The following is a 16,799-nucleotide window of genomic DNA, read 5'->3' as shown; positions in this document are numbered from 1 at the left end:
ACTGTTCCTGAACCTAGTGGTGTGAGTCTCCTGTAACAACTTCTTGATGGCAGTAGTGAGAAGAGAGCATGTCCTGGGCGGTGGGGATCCTGATGATGGATGCTGCTTTCCTGCAACAACATTTTGTGTATTTGAGCTCAGTGGTGAACAGTGCCATATCCACTACTTTGGTAGGATTTTCAAGGGCATTGGCATTTCCATTCCAGGCTGTGATACAGCCAGTCAATATACTCTCCATTAAACATCTACAGAAGTTTGTCAAAGTTTTAGAGGTCATGCTGAATCTTCACAAACTTCTAAGAGAGTAGAGGTGCTGCTTTGCTTTCTTCATAATTGCACGTACATGCTAGTTCTCCAAAATAATAACATTGAAGAGTTTAAAGTTGCTGACCCTCTCCACCTTTGATCCTCCGATGAGGACTGGTTCATGGATCTCTGGTTTCCTTCACCTGAAGTCAATGATCAGCTCCTTGGTCTTGCAAATAATCAACAAAACAATCATCAAAATTATTTTGTTAATCAACAAAATAATCGTAAATAAAAAGCAAAAATCAAGAATGGTTGTAATTACTAAAATCACAAGCTGGAAGACAAAAATCGTGGGTTATACTTGTCATTGAATATGAACAAGCAGGTTAAGTAAGACACGTTTAAATATATCTAGACTTTGGTGTAGACATTTCTGACTGAGGTGTCTCAGACCTGGGAGGACAGTTTAAGAACAAGGGAACAGAAATGAGCAGAACTTTCTTCACTCAGAATGTGGTGATCTTTTTGAATTCATTTGGAATCCCAGAAATCTGTGGAAACTCAGTCATTGTGCTCATTCAAAATAGAGGTTGATGGAATTCTGGGCACTAATGGAATGGAGGGATCTGGATACAGAGCTGGCAATTGCCAGAGGTAGAAGATGAATGATGAATGGCAGAGTTGTTCAAAGGGCTGGGTGACCTACCTCTGCTCCTTTTACTTATAACTTTTATAAACAATCAATGATAATTACTGAAAAATCAAGCATTAATTTTGCAAGTTTCACAATTTGAGAATTATTCCACCTGCTTTAATCATGAAAGCTGTATTCTAAACTATACTTCATTATTGGCTTAAAGAAAGATGGGAGTATTTTGAAGTTCACTAACTGTCTCACTTGACAAAAAATGTCTGCTTTTGGCTGACGGAGTAGGAGAAAGTGCTTTAACGTGCTTCGATGTCTCACACAGAGGGAGGAAAATTGGTTAAGCTCTTCATTCCAAGGAGAGCTAATCCAAGCGAATGTGCAGACGTTGAATCAGAACTGGATCAAACTTGTTTGTGTGGTCTGTTGGATGAAAAGCTTGACACTTGCTGTCGTAACTCAAACATGAATAAGGCCCATGTTAGCCAGGCCCCACCACAGACTGACATATGCATCTTCAACAGTCAGTACCTTCAGGAAAGAGAAGGGAGAGACTGGCAAAATGTAAAATAATATTACTAATTTGTTGCTCTCGCACATCTTTCTAAACACATCTGAAAACCACAATCAGCCTTTTCAGTCTGTAATGCAAAATTAAAATTTCACCTCGCTGGAGGAAGCCAGCAATAAAGAATCTTCATCACTTCATCAGAACTGATGAAGGATCTCAGCCAGAAAAGTCGACTCTTTATTCGTTTCCATAGATACTGCCCAATCTGCTGAATTCCTCCTGTATTTTGTGTATATTACTCTGGATTTCCAGCATCTGCAGAATCTCATGTTTAGAATTACACCATTTTATGTACCATAAGTTCAACCTATGTGGACCAAACTCCAAACCATCTAACATTATGGTAGAATCCTCTACTAATACTTCTAACTCTGGGCTTTCCTCCTCGGTTACAACATCATCATCAAGAGAAATAAAGGTTGTAATCCTGCTGAGACCCAAACAACATTGGACTAAAAATTAAAGATGAAAGATTATCTTTTTTATTTGTCACATATACATTGAAACATACAGTGAAATGTATCATTTGTGTCAAATCAAATCAGCGAGGATACGCTGGGGGCAGCCCACGTATGTTACTGTATAAGATGATGAGAGGCATTGATTGTGTGGATAGTCAGAGGCTTTTTCCCCCAGGGCTGAAATGACTAACATGAGGGGGCACAGTTTTAAGGTGCTTGTAAGTAGGTACGGAGGAGATGTCAGGGGGTGGGGGGTAAGTTTTTTTATGAAGAGAGTGGTGAGTGCGTGAAATGGGTTGCTGGCGATAGTGGTGGAGGCAGATACAATAGGCTCTTTTAAAAGACTCTTGGATAGGTACATGGAGCTTAGAAAAATAGAGGGCTAGGGGTAACCCTGGGCAATTTCTAAAGTAAATACATGTTCGGCACGGCATTGTGGGCCAAAAGGCCTGTATTGTGCTGGAGGTTTTCTATGTTCTATGTTGCCGTGCTTCCAGTGCCAACATAGCATGACCAAAACTCACTAAGCTTAATTGTACATCTTTGGAATTTGAAACGTGGAACTAGAGTGCCTGGAAGAAACCGATGCTTTCATGGGAAGAACATACAAACTCAAATAAACACTCCTCAGGCTTCCAGCTGGGTACAGGTATTGATTATAACCAACGTTTCAATGACAAACTCTGCCATCTTGTTCAGGGATGATGCCTGGGCGTGTCTAGTCTGGTGGTATTTATACCTCCATTGTCCATCCCTCATCATCCAATCAGGTTTTGGCTCTCCCACCTTATTTACAATCAAATTCCAGTTCTTACTTGGAGCGAGACCTTCATCTTTGTTAAAGTTCCTTTCCCCTAATTGTGTTTCACTGGTTTCAAACGTCTACCAGGCATTCCCAAAAGCCACTGGTGCAGCACAGTAGTTTTATTTCATCGAAGTCGATCCTATGGCCATTGCAAATGCAGTGTTCTGCTAACACCAATTTCTCCTTTTCCACATACATACTCCTTACAGGCAGCATCGGAAATTGAACCCCTATTTTACAGTTGGCGATGTAAAGTAATGCAATAACTGCTACACTACCATCCCTTCCCTCGGTTACCTTTTGTATTCCCCTGTAGTTAAATAACCCTTTTTAATGTTGTTCAGTTGCTTAAGGTTGTCATAGCCAGGGGCAATAGTGGGGATAAGCTCCCACTACCTATTAAATGCATTTCAAATAGCCTCTGACAACCAAGTCCAGCTCCTGGCCTTCACATGTAGCTATTAAACCTGGTAGAACCATTTCTACTGACAGGAAAAGGGGCAAAGGCGGGTTACTGGCATCTTAAAACCAGTTGCTTTGGGCAGATGGGTCCAATCAGCTATGGTTGGCAGCTCATCTAGGAGAAGGAAAACTCTGATCTCAAACCTCCACTTCCTTGCAGCTATACCCACTCATGGGGAAGGCTTCAGGATTAAACCCTGAGGGAAAAATCCGGAGCTGGAGCCCCTAAGGCAGTCCTACACTGAGTTCAAACACTAACTGGCAACTCCTTTGATGCCACTGGTACCCAGGTCTCCGCCATTCTTTATATTCATCAGCTATGTGGAGAGGGGCAGCCTGCTACATGGGCAACAGCTCGCTCTCCATTTTGTACTGCCTTGCCCTGCGTATCAAGTAGACATCTGGGATGCAACATCCATGTTTGACCATGAATAACAGAGGGCCCCAAACGTTGTTCTGATTCCACAATTTGGATACAGTATCATGATTTCTTTTTCTTGGATATTATACCTGGTTCCATTTGCCCAACATTCCCTTCCCTCACTAGTATTATTTACTGGGCACTGTTCCAACTACCTAGCCCCTGCCCATCATCCTCTCCCCATTTGGTTGCACCTACACGTTACCCACCCAGCCTATTTCCCATTCCTTGCATACTGCTATCCTGTCAAGCTTTCCTGTTCTTTCTCAGTCCTGGTGCAGGATCTTGACCCAAAATACTGACTGAACCCTAACACCTTGCACCTTGCAAGAGGAGCCAGAAAATTTCCATTCCCAGATGCAGTTCCAGCACCACGCGAGAAATTTGAATTCACCAAGGACAAAACATCCCTTCCAATTATCACTCCCCTGACAGGTTAAACATGTCTTACAATGTTCTCTCCATTTTGTTCCGTACACAACAGCACAGACCAACCACTGCTTTGAGCAGGAGATTTCTATTTATTTATTTATTTATTTATCTTTACACGGCCTAGAAACTGCATGGCACTTTATATTAAGATTATAGAAAAGATCGCCCCAGCTGTGCGGTAACAGAGGCTATATTTGCGGGAGCATTTCAGTTACTACGTGGCTGCACACCTGTGCAGCTTAGACACAACAGTGGTTTGTCCCCTCAGCCTTCAGCCCAGTGCAACAGCAGCAGCCTGTCCTCCAGCCTACAGAAAGCATGCCTCCAGCTCACCCAGACTTCTCACTGATCACAGCCCCGGTCTCCAAGGCCTAGAAGGCCAGCACCGTCTACAGGTTGACTTTGTTTTAAACTGCAGATGGTGGAAATTTGAAATAATACGCTTAACCTTCCAGATGGGGTGGCGAGATACGTCTCGGCCGAAGGAGGTGTGAGGTGTTCTTTCTCTCCGCTAGCCTGCGGGCCACCCTTGGGTAAGGTGTAGCACCTGCTTAGACCCTCCCCGATCAGGGTCATGTGAAGCCGTGGGAGCAGGTGGCGGATGGTCCTATGAGCAGCAGATGCGTATCACAAATCCTGGTTATGTGATCACTGGCGTCAGGCAGACAATGTTTGAAGAGTATTGACAGTGGCTGGAGTCACCTGTCTTGTAATGACACTACCTAGAAAAAGGCAATGCAAACCACTTCTGCAGAAAAATTTGCCTAAAACAATCATGCTCATGGAAAGATGATCGCCTTTGTCATACGACAGAACGTATAACAAACGAACGAAGGAACCCTCCAGAGACGCTGCCTGATTGGTTGAGCTTTTTCAGCATCCTGCCTTTTTAATTTCCAGTATGCAGTTACAAATTGGCGACCATGGACTGAGATTAAAGAATGATGAGCTCATGGTCATCGGCTTATTTGCAAGATGATGTCAAACTGCTAGTGGCAGTTTGTTGCTGTGTTTTTGTCAGTTTTCATATTATTTTCTGTTATTTTTATGTTTTCTTGTGTGTCATTCTGCATTATTGTGTGCCGGGACCATTTGTGATGGCTACCTTGTGCTTGGAGCGAAGGTTGTGATTATTCCAGAGACCGGCTGATTGAGCTGTGTGAACCGTCGCTACTGCTGGCGTATGGCTGAAGATGCCGCACGAGCCAGGGAGGCGACGCCAAGGCTGCAGGGCTGGAGCGAAGGTTAAGGTTAAGAGGAGGAAATACCCACCTTTTATCCCTGAGATCGTCATGGGGAAACGTGAGGTCCTTGAGAAATAAGATAGACAAGCTTGGTGCACTGATTAAGACCCAGAAGAAATACTGGGAGTGCAGTGTTTTTGTGCTTAACTGAGACCCGGCGACACGCGCATTTCACGGAGCATAGTGCTACCATACCCGGCTTTAAGATCGTCCGAGCAGACAGAGACATACACTTTATTATTAGTTAAATCTGCACACTGCTAAGTGTGTTTTTAAATGTTGCTGCTGTAACGAAAGAATTTCCCAGTTGGGATTAATAAAATACTTACTATTAGAATTATTATTATTATTATTAACTGGCTGATACTAACCATAGAGTCTTTCTGATTCATAACTGCAGTGGGGTTGTTTCTAAATTAAAATCATTTTCTCAGCCTACCATGTCCCAGACATTAACAACTGCTCTGCTCTCTCTACAATGATGACTGCATGGCTAGGTACAGCTTATAAAACCAACTATTATCAAGTTATGGGGCAAATGCACGACAATGGGGTGGAGAGGGATAATAAATCAGTCACGACAGAATGGCAGAGCAAACTCAGTGGGCAGAATTCAGCTCCTACATCTTAGGTCCTGGACTCCAGATGGAATGACTGTTGTTGGTAAAATCTCAGATAGCAATGAGGCAGCGTACAGGAGTGAGATAGATTGGTGTCTCAACAACAACCCCACCCTCTGCATCAGTAAGACCAAGGATCTGACTGTGAACTTCAGGATGGGGAAGTTGGGAGAACACACACTGATCCTCATGAAGCAGTGGAAAGACTGAGCAGCTTTAAGCTCCTGAATATTGTTATGTTTTGTAACTTCAAAACATTAAACTAATTCAAGGAAAGACATGGGAGTCCAAAAATGCAAGTCTAACTTCGAGTTTACTTTAAGCAAAGTGGGCATGTGTCACTTGGTAGCATGATAGCGACTGCAATTCATGTATTTATTCCTTCAACCTGGAATGAACTGTTTAAACAACCAAGAATGCTTAATCAAACAATATATAAACAAGATTACTGAAATATTAAATACACAACATCTCAGAGGATCTGTCCAGAGCCCAACAATCATGAAGAAGGCACACCAATGGCTCTCCTTATTCTGGAGTTGGAGGAGATTTCGCATGCCATCGAAGAGTCTTGCAAATTTTTATTGATGCATGCATTATGGCTAGTTGCATCGCAGCTTGGCATGTTGGCTCCAGTGCATAACATTGCAAGAGGCTGCAGAGTGTTGTTCACTCAGCCAGCTCCATCATGGGCACAACCTTCCCTACCATTGAGGACATCTTCAACAGGCAGTGATTCAAGGTGGCAGCCTCTATCAAGGACAATCGCATTTTGGATCAGGCCCTTTGCTCATTACTACCTGTGGGGAAGAGTTACAGGAGCCTGAAGAACCACACTCAGCAATTCAGGAGCAGTTTTCAAGCCCTGCCATCAGGTTATTGAACAGTCCATGGGCACTACTTCACTATTCCCTTTGCCTCTGTGCGATATGCTTTATAATTCATAGTAATGTTTTATATCTTTGTAATGTATTGCTGCCACAAAACCACAAATTTTACATTATGTAAGACAATGATAATCAAGTTGATACTGATTCTGAATCTGACCAGAAACCACCAAGCACGTCCAGTGAGACACAAAGATTACACCAAGTGGCATGCCATTCTGGTGTGGCAGAAAAGCTGATTCTGCAACTTGAAATAAGTTTAATTAAATATGCTACAGTCACTCAGGCCTATCTGCTTAGTTCAACATTGTAGGCAAGGGGCCAGTTCTTACAAGCAGTTCAATGTACTCATTGAGGGTCTGGAGAAAATCATTTTAAAACTGCAGCGGAGCAGTAACACACACAAAATACTGGAGAAGCTCAGAAATTCAGGCACCATCTGTGGAGGGGAATAAATAGTCAACGTTTCAGGCCAACACCCTTCATCAGCATAACAGTAACGGCTTTAAAAATCATATACATTTTTCCAACTAAAATCATTTTAAGAACCCTCAATATTTTCATTTGAGAATTATTCCTTATCAATAACAAGCAAATACAGCCCATGATTATATCTTTCAGTATGATATTAATGTAGTAAAACAAAACACGTCACAAAGCCCAGAGGTAAAGGAAAACTTCCCTCAGAAGTAACTCGCCTGTACGGCAGAATGTTCCAACATTATTCTACCCCTCACCTTTAAGTAAAATCACTGTGTAAAAGATTAGTTTCTAAAAACAAGTAAATCTAAATTTTAGAGCAGAAGCCTGAAAAGCTGGAAAACAACTCTTTTTTTTTTAAACTTCAAAAAAAATCTGTTCTCATTCATTATGAAACTAAAGTAGGAAGCAGTTTAGTAAGGGAAGTCATTGACTGTGACTGCTATTAATGGATGAGAATGAATGTGTCACAGCAAAACTTTTTGAGAATGAGTGCAAGGTTTTGAAATCATCAAAAGAACAGAAAGACCTGCTAAACTGAACTTGTGAAAAAACCAACGATGAACTCGTCTGTTTTTAAAATATTGTTTTTTTTTATTGCGTGTCACGTCCTGACCAACACACCACTGCAAACTTCTAACACGTATAAACGTATATGGCGAATAAAGTTGATCCTTGGTTCTTTAGTTTCATAGTAGCAGATTACCACAGTTCTGGACATTATGAACTCACACAATTGCAATTAAATCTAACAAACACTATCATATAAAATTGGAAACCCTTCTATTTCAAGGAATATAACATAACATTACAGTGCAGTGTGGCTATACAGCCCATTTTGTGCCAAGCTTTTAACCTACTCCAAGATTAATCTAGCCCTTCTCTCCTACATAGCTTTGCATTTTTCAGTCATCCATTTGCCTATTTAAGAGCTTCTTAAATGCTCCAAATGTATCTGCCTCTATCTCCACTCCCAGCAGGGTGTTCCATGCACCCACCACTCTCTGTGTAAAGATCCTACCTCTAACATCCCCCCTGCACTTTCCTCCAATCACCTTAAATCATGCCCCTTCATGTTAACCATTTCTGACCTGGGAAAATGTCTCTGGCTACCCATGTGCTCTTTGCTCCTTATCATCTTGTGCGCCTTAACAAGATATGATTTCTTTGTTTACACAAGCGACCATTGTCGGGAATGTGAAAAGAACAGACTTGATTCCAAAACAAGTAGTTTCACTATGAATCTTAAACTGCCAATCTGTGCGGGGAGTAAAAGCTATGAGCGTTAGTTGACATGCCTCAGCAAGTCTGAGTTCAGTAGCCTTCTGCATCAGTTTGTCTCAGGATCATGGCAGGCAAAGTCTACCATGGATCCCACTCAAGGATCTATGCTCAACAGAACATCTAAAGTTCGAGCAAATGACTCTCACGCCTTAGCTCCACAATCACAGAATTTAATTGTTCAGTGCATCATCACAATAGAAAAGGAAGCGGGATGGGGGTGAACTAAGAAAGGACTGAAATAATTATTGTAGATGGGGGAGGAAGAAGTACAAGTTAGACTTGGAATAAATGGCAATGATGAGAGTTGATGGGACAATGAATCTCATGGTAGTCTATGGTGACATAAACCTACTTTGATAATAAATTTATTTTGAACTTTAAGTTATATCAGAAAACAGTGGTGGATGGTGGGGAGCTGAGGTAGAAGGTGGGTGGTGGCAGTGATTACATTTGGTATGGGTTTGGCAACAGAGAACCTTACAGCACAGTATGGCCATTTGGCCTACGATCTTGTGCCGACCTTTTAACCTACTCCAAGATAAATCTAAAAGTAATCGTTTGTTGCTGCTGTTCCTGCTTCTCCTGTTTAGCAGTATCAATTAAATTGCAGTACAGTACTTGAATGTAGGGACAGTTAGGGAGGTAGTGGAAAAGGGAGATAGGCTTTTACAAAAAAGTTACATTGAACATAACAATACAGTACAGGCCTTTGTTGACCTTTGAACCTACTCTAGGATCCTGACTTCAGATAGTCAGGATGTAGAACTGCTCTTCCCTCCCCATTATCCTTAAAAAGGGTGCTCCCCCACCCCCAGGGCTGAGAGCTGAGCCCACTGCTGTACACTCTGCTCATACATGACTGCACGGCCAAACACCCGGGCAATCACATTGCCAGCTTCACCGACGACATGACAGTGTCGGGGCACATTACCAACAATGAGACAGCCCACAGAAGAGGTGCAAGAGCTCGAAGGCTGGTGCCTGGCAAATAACCTCTTCCTGAATGTCAACAAGGCAAAGGAGATGGTTCTCGACCTCAGAAGAACACACACCACTCACATCCCCCTTTATATCGGCGACACAGCAGTGGAAACTGAAAACAGTTTCAAAGTCTTAGGAGTGTACAACACACACAAGCTTGCACTGTCCCAGAACGTATCCTACACAGTCAGGAAAGCTCAGCAACACTTCCACTTTCTGAGGAGGCTGAAGAGAGCTGGGCTTTGCACATCCATACTCACGTCATTCTACAGATGTACAGAAGACAGCATCCCAACAAGCTGCATCACAGCATAGTACAGATTGTACTATGTAACTGTATTGTATAGTGCAATATATTGTAACTGTATAGTAACTGTATTGCAGCAGACAGGAAGGCTCTACAGTGGGTAATCAAAACTGCCCAACACATCACTGGCACCAGCCTACCCAACAGCAAGAACATAAGGTGCCAGTAACATTCTGAAGGATCTCACACATCCTCATAGACTGTTTATCCCACTCCTAACAAGGAGGATGCATCCACTCCAGGATCAACAGACTCAAAAACAGTTACTTTCCCCAAGCAGTAAGGCTGATCAACACCTCCATCCACTAATTCCACCACTAAATTATTTTGGGTCAGTTACCTTATGTACAGCCTAGTGTCACTTCATGGACATGAAACCAATCTAAGTATATAAGCTCTTGTATATTTATAGTTATTGTTTAATATTATTGTGCTCTTTATCTTTTGTATTTTGTTTTTTTTTGGTAATTTATTTTTTTATTGAAGTTCATCATCAAACAAACATTTCCATAAGATGTATTTCAGACATTGTATATATATATCATATAATCATATATATCACAAATCTCTACAAAGTATTTATCTGAGGTATACACTTATAGAAAAGAGTGGAAAGAAAAAACAAGCAAAAGGAAAGAACTATGTACAAGTAGGGAGTGATCTTTTTTTTAACAACATATTCATTGATTTGTGAGAATAAAATCAGGCCCATGAGGCATTATGTAGTTAAACCATTTTTCCCAGTATGAATCAAATTGTTCCAGCTTATGATTAACAGATGCTGTTATCTTCTCCATTTTGTAAATGTCCATTGTAATTTCCATCCATGTATTTAAAGTTGGGCTCTCCTGTGATAACCATTTCCTAGGATCCGGAGTAACAATTATTTTGCTCTCCTTACACTTGTGCACAGGAAATGACATTAAACAATCTTGAATCTAACCCTTCCCTCCTGTATAGCCTTCCATTTTATTTTAATCATCATTGTGTCTATCTAAGAGTCTCTTAAATGCCTCTTCCATGACATCTGGCAGTGTGTTAATGCACCTGCCACTCACTGTCAAAAAAACCTACCATCCCCCTAAACTTTCCTCCAGTCACTTTATAATGATACCCTCTTGCATGAGCCACTTTTGCCCTGGGAAAATAGTCTCTGATTATCTGGTACACCTCTCATCCTCCTTGGCTCCAAACAGAAAAGCCCTAGCATGCTTTATCTGTCTTCATAAGACATGTTCTTTAGTCCAGTCAGCATCCTGGTAAAACATGGAGTTGTATGGTCTCCCTGTGACCATGTGCATTTCCTCCAGGTACTCCCACATCCTCCAACAATCCAAGGATGTATGAATTAGGGTTACTAAGTGGTGGGCATGCAGTTTTGACTCCAGAAACATGGTGACTCTTGCGCTTGGCAACACAAGTGACTCATTTCACTGTACGCTTCAATGCATAATTGACAAATAAAGTTAATCTCTTTATCTTAATCTAGAATTTCCATGATCATAATTCCAGCGAAATCCTGCAGCCATTGGGCTCGTGGACCGGCTGAACGGGCTCTGTGGCTGTGGACTTATTGCTGTTCATGCTCTGTGTATTACATGTTTACATTTTCACCGCTTGTACAATTTGTGCTTTCTTCGCACAATGGGTGTTTGTCGCTCTTTGTTGCGTGTGGACTTTTTGTGGATTCTATTGTGTTTCTTTGTTTTGTTGCTGTCTGTAAGAAGATGGACCTCACACTTGTATATGGTAAACGTACTTTGATAGCAAATATACTTCAAACTTTGAACATTGGAACTTGGGCCAAAAATCTCACTGCTAGTCCTCCTGCCTTCATGTTAATAATGCTAGTGGTACTTGGGTGAATAAAACACGCAGTGAAACCTTGGTATTTGTTTTTAATGCAAGAGTGCACTCCACACAGAGTTAACTTTTCACTTGAATGTAAAAGGAAGTTGAATTCTGTGGAAACTCTTTTTTAGAAATGCATCTGTTGTCAAAAGTGAGAACCCCAAGGGAGAAATACTATATTCTGTAGAAGCCCTTACAATAGGTGCAAGTAAACTCATTGATTAACCCTCTTACTTCTGAGCTACAATGCTCTGGGTTCAAACTATGCTGGGGGTATAAAACTGCTTGAAACACCCATGCTGAAATTCTGTAGTAATTTCTGGTCTCTCTCTATTACTGCTGGCTCCACTGAGGTGAACTAGTGTCCTGCTGAAGTTAACTACAAGAACCTACTTAGGGCATTAGGGTGCCATTATCCACCTGCCACACATTTGCTTAATACTATTTTCTACAGTTATTCATTTGCCTAAATGCTCTCTTGTCTGATTAAACATCTGACATCTTGTGCTGAGACCCTTCTTTAGGACAGGAAAGGAAAGGAAAGGGGAAAAGTTCTTCCTCAAGTGAATCGCAAAATTGAACTGAAGGATTCAATACTTAATAATGGAGTTCAGAGCCAAGGTGAGAAAGACCACTGGTGCAGAAATGGATAATACTATACTCTAACAACTTCTTCCTCATTCACTTCCCATCTCGATGTATCAGCTGAAAGTTTCAATTGTTTATTCGCCTCCATAGATGCTGCCTGACTTGCTGAGTTCCTACAGCATTTTGCATGTGTAGCTCTGGATTTCCAGCATTTGCAATACCTCTTGTGTTTACTTTGTGTGCACCTTTGACATATGGTTACCAGCAAAAATAGCTGCCCTAAAAGTCAGCAGCGTAACAGGCAGTAACTAACCGTAACTCTTCTCCATTCTATATTTCCATGTGGTGCAGACAAGATGAGAATCAGAATCAGGTCTATTATTAGCGACTTGTGCATATTGTGAAATTTATTGTTTTGTAGCAGCAGTACAGTGCAATACCTAAAAATTACTAGAAGTTACAATAAGAAGTATAAAAAACTAAATACGTAGTGCAAAAAGTGAGGTAGTGTTCATGGTCCATTCAGAATCTGATGGCAGAGGGGAAGAAGCAATTCCTAAAACATTAAGAGTGTATCCTCAGGCTCCTGTACCTCCTGCCTGCTGGTAGCAATAAGAGGGTGAAGGTCCTTAAAGATAGATGCCACCGTTTTGAGGCATTGCCTATTGATGATGTCCTCAATGGTGGAGAGGCTCATGCCCATGATGGAGTTGGCTGATTTTACAACCCTCCACAGCTTTTCCGATCATGTGCATTGGCAACTCCATACCAGACGGTGATGCAACATGTCAGAATGCTCTCCATAGTACATCTGTAGAGATGTGCTTGTGTCTTTGGTGGCATACCAAATCTCCTCAAATTTCTAATGAACCATGACTGCTGTCATGTCTTTTTTGTAATTGCAGGGCCCAGCAGAGATCCACAGAGATGTAGACACCCAGGAACCTGAAGGTGCTTCACTGCTAGCCCCTTGATGAGGACTGGTATGTGTTCTCCCACCATGAGGATCAGTGCATCCAGGCTGGATCAAAAGAAAGAATTACTTGAACTCCAGGATCAACACCTGAACTTGGCTGTGTGAAAGAGAGGCACAGCTCAGTGTCTGCCTTTCCCCCCTATGACTGTGCAGGTCTCCTCCAGATGTTTTAGGTTCCACCCTCTTACCAAAGACATGAAGTTAAGTTAATGTAAATTGCTTCTACTGAGTGAATAACTGGTAGAATGTGGTGGGAGCTGATGGGAATATGGAGGGATTGGTTGAGCAAGATTCAAGATTATTTATGACATGTACAACAAAACTTAAATTGAATTGTATCATTTGCATTAACAACCAACACAGCCAAGGGCATGCTGGGGGCAGCCTGCAAGTGCCAACAATACTTGGCAGACCAACACAGAACACAACAAAAACGAACTTACAAAGCCACAAAGCAACAACAGGAAAAACGTCTCTGTTCCTTCCTATCCATCAATGCACATGCACAGTCCTCTAACCCAAGTCATTCCATACTCTTCGGCTTCCAGCAGACCCAGATTCAGATGTGTATACAGAGACAATGGAGCTTTGAGTACCCATGCAGACTCAGAGCTCCGTGTAAATGTTAATGTGTAAAAAGTGGGCTAAAAAGGATTGGTCTGTGATCAGACCTGGTCTCAATGAACTAAAATGGTCCTAACATAGAAATATAGAAAACCTACAGCACAATACAGGCCCTTCAGCCCACAAAGTTGTGCCAAACATGTCCCTACCTTAGAAATTAGTAGGCTTACCTATAGCCCTCTATTTTTCTAAGCTCCATGTACTCTTCTATGTCATTCAGAAATATGGGAACTGTCAGTCACCTCGTTCAGCTCCTCTACCTTGACCTTTCAATTTCCATCTCATGTCATCAGGACTGAAATCACTACTCAACTGTCTTTGCTGCTTCTTTTGCTGGTTTCAATCCACCAGGCCACAAATCTCACTGCCGTAGCCATCTTTGTCCTGTTTCTCTCTCTGAGCTTATCTTATTCTCTTATCTGAGCTTATCTTATTCTCTTATCTGAGCTTATCTTATTCTCTTCCTTTCATGCTCTTCCATCCACTCTGGTGGGCACAACCTCATCCTTTGCTGTCAGAGTATCTGCGTATTTACCACATTTGCCAGTAATTTTGTTTTCAGATTTTCAGCCCTTGCGTATTAGCCTCTTGTATTGTTGAAAATGGCTACTGTCTCCCTCCCCTTCAAAACACAAATAACTGCAGACCCTGTGCTCTGGGTTATCTAATGATTATACATTTATATAAATATAATGATTAAATATTTTCACAATAAAAACCAGTCGATGTGGAGAAATCAAGAGCAGCTGCAGCTGGGCGCTGAAATCTGGGCCCAGAGCGAGGCACTAGGTGGCGTGTTCTAGAGCCGAGGCTTTCACTGCAGTCATGCCCGGGTCCTAGTGCAAGGTATGATACGCTGTTTGGATAATTTAAACAATATAGTGGAAAGACAGGGTGTCAGGATCAAAGGTGAGAGCCAATTTCACCTGCTCTCCTACGATAGTGACTCCTCTCTCTACGGTTCCAATGCTATACTCCAGGCTGCTCCAGGCTTTGGATCAAAGGACTCATTTTGGTTGAGAATGTTGTTGCTTGCTTCTATTGTTTGCATAATTTGTGTTTTTTTAATTGGGTCCTTTCGGGTTTCTTGCCTTGAGGCTGCCTGTAAACAAGCAGACCTCAAGGTTGTATATTTCATACATTCTTTGACACTAAATGTACTTTGAACTTTGTACTATGTGTATAAAGTAAGGAGTGGTTTCCTCAGTGTTTCACATCTGCAAACAGTAGCTGAGATTGTTCTGGTCCTGTGAATAATGAAGCCTCTGAATGGAGTTGGACTTCATTTCTCTGTATATGCGTCTTCACGTTCTAATGACTTCTTCTAAATATTGACTTAACTTGCTTGTAATTATGAAATTATTACCCAGTCAAGCGTGCCTTTCAAAGACAAAAAAAAAAATCAGCATTTGTGCCCAATGAAGAATTTTCAATTTTATTCCGCTGAATTAATTTGGTGTAAAATGAACACCTTTTATTGGCAATGCAGAATAAAACTCATTAATCAACGTTGCTCAAGGCTGGAATGCAGTGGTGCCTATATCATGGTATTTAACCAGAGAATTACTACCCGTTGCCAAAAACAGCATTCACAGTTCCATGAAAATTGCTATCGAAATGGTGCCCTGCCAAGAAGGTGGAAGGTGGCTAGTATATGTTTACAGTTTCTAAGGTCTATTTAACTATTTGTATGGAGAAAAGCAAAATAAATGATTGAAGCAAATATTATTAGTGGCATTCTTTAGAATTCTATATTAAATAAAGCTTTCTGCATCATAGCCTGGCATGGAAACACCAGTGCCCAAGAACAGAAAAGCCCACAAAGTAGTAAAATACATCCCAGCCCATCACAGGAAAAGCTCTCCCCACCAGTGAGCACATCTACAAGGAGCGCTGCCCTAAGAAAGCAGCACCTACCATCAAGGACCTCCACCATCCAGACCATGCTCTCTTCTCGCTGTTGCCATTGGATAAGAGGTATAGAAGCCTCAGGACCCACACTACCAGGTTCAGGGACAGCTGTTACCCCTCAGCCATCAGGCTCCTGAACCAACATACATAACCTCACTCACCTCAACAATGGTCTGATTCCAAAACCTATGGACTCACTTTTCAAGGACTCTACAACTCATGTTCTCTTCTTTCTCTCTCTTTCTTCTTTTTATTTGCTTTTTCTGTATTTGCGCAATGGTTGCTTGTCAGTCTTTGTGTGTAGTTTTTCATTGATTCTATTGCATTCTTTGTTTTAATGTGAATTCCCACAAGAAAATGAATCTCAGGGTAGCATACGTTGACAAATGCGTACTTTGATAATACATTTACTTTGAACTTTGAAAAAGACATACTCATTTTAGTATGATCATCTTTTCATTAATCCATTGACTTTCTGCTAAAAGTTAGTCGTAGGTCAAATGACAAGTTTGATCAATGAACCTTGACAAGGTTATTCAAACTTAATTCTTACGCTCATTTAAAACCCAAATATGCACACGTACTGTATTAGTATAAGTGAACAATATCAGGAGCAATGGATATACAGTTCTGTTTTTTTTTAAATTAACAGGAATTGATTGTAGTGTCTGTTTTGTCAACTCTGGACTGAGTTTGAATTGGGACCTCTGTAGTTTGCAAATAAAGTGGGAAATGAGATTATTCTGCAATGACAACTCATTGTAGGTGATAACAAATAGGAAGCTTGCTTATTCAATCTCCTATTCTTTAATCAATAGCCAAAAATCTATTCCAGAATGTTTGATGGCTCTGGCACTGGAGTTTAGAAGAATGAGGGGAGATCTCATTGAAACCTATTGAATATTGAAATACTTAGATAGAATGGACAGCAGAGGAGCTTTTTTTACTAGAGTGGGGGAATTTAGGTCCAGAGGGCACAGCCTCAGAATAAAAGGATGT

At 41.3% G+C, this 16,799-nt stretch overlaps 1 protein-coding gene across 7 annotated transcripts in view; it reads right to left on the bottom strand.

The window, feature by feature from the left end:
- creb5b (cAMP responsive element binding protein 5b) overlaps positions 1-16,799 on the bottom strand; it is a 327,968-nt gene that overhangs the window by 116,444 nt on the left and 194,725 nt on the right. The window lies entirely within an intron of this gene.

The sequence above is a fragment of the Hemitrygon akajei genome, chromosome 20 (genome assembly GCF_048418815.1).
Source record: "Hemitrygon akajei chromosome 20, sHemAka1.3, whole genome shotgun sequence".
NCBI lineage: Eukaryota > Metazoa > Chordata > Chondrichthyes > Myliobatiformes > Dasyatidae > Hemitrygon > Hemitrygon akajei.
The sequence above is the reverse complement of the archived record's forward strand: the minus strand, read 5'-3'. Positions and strand labels throughout refer to the sequence as shown.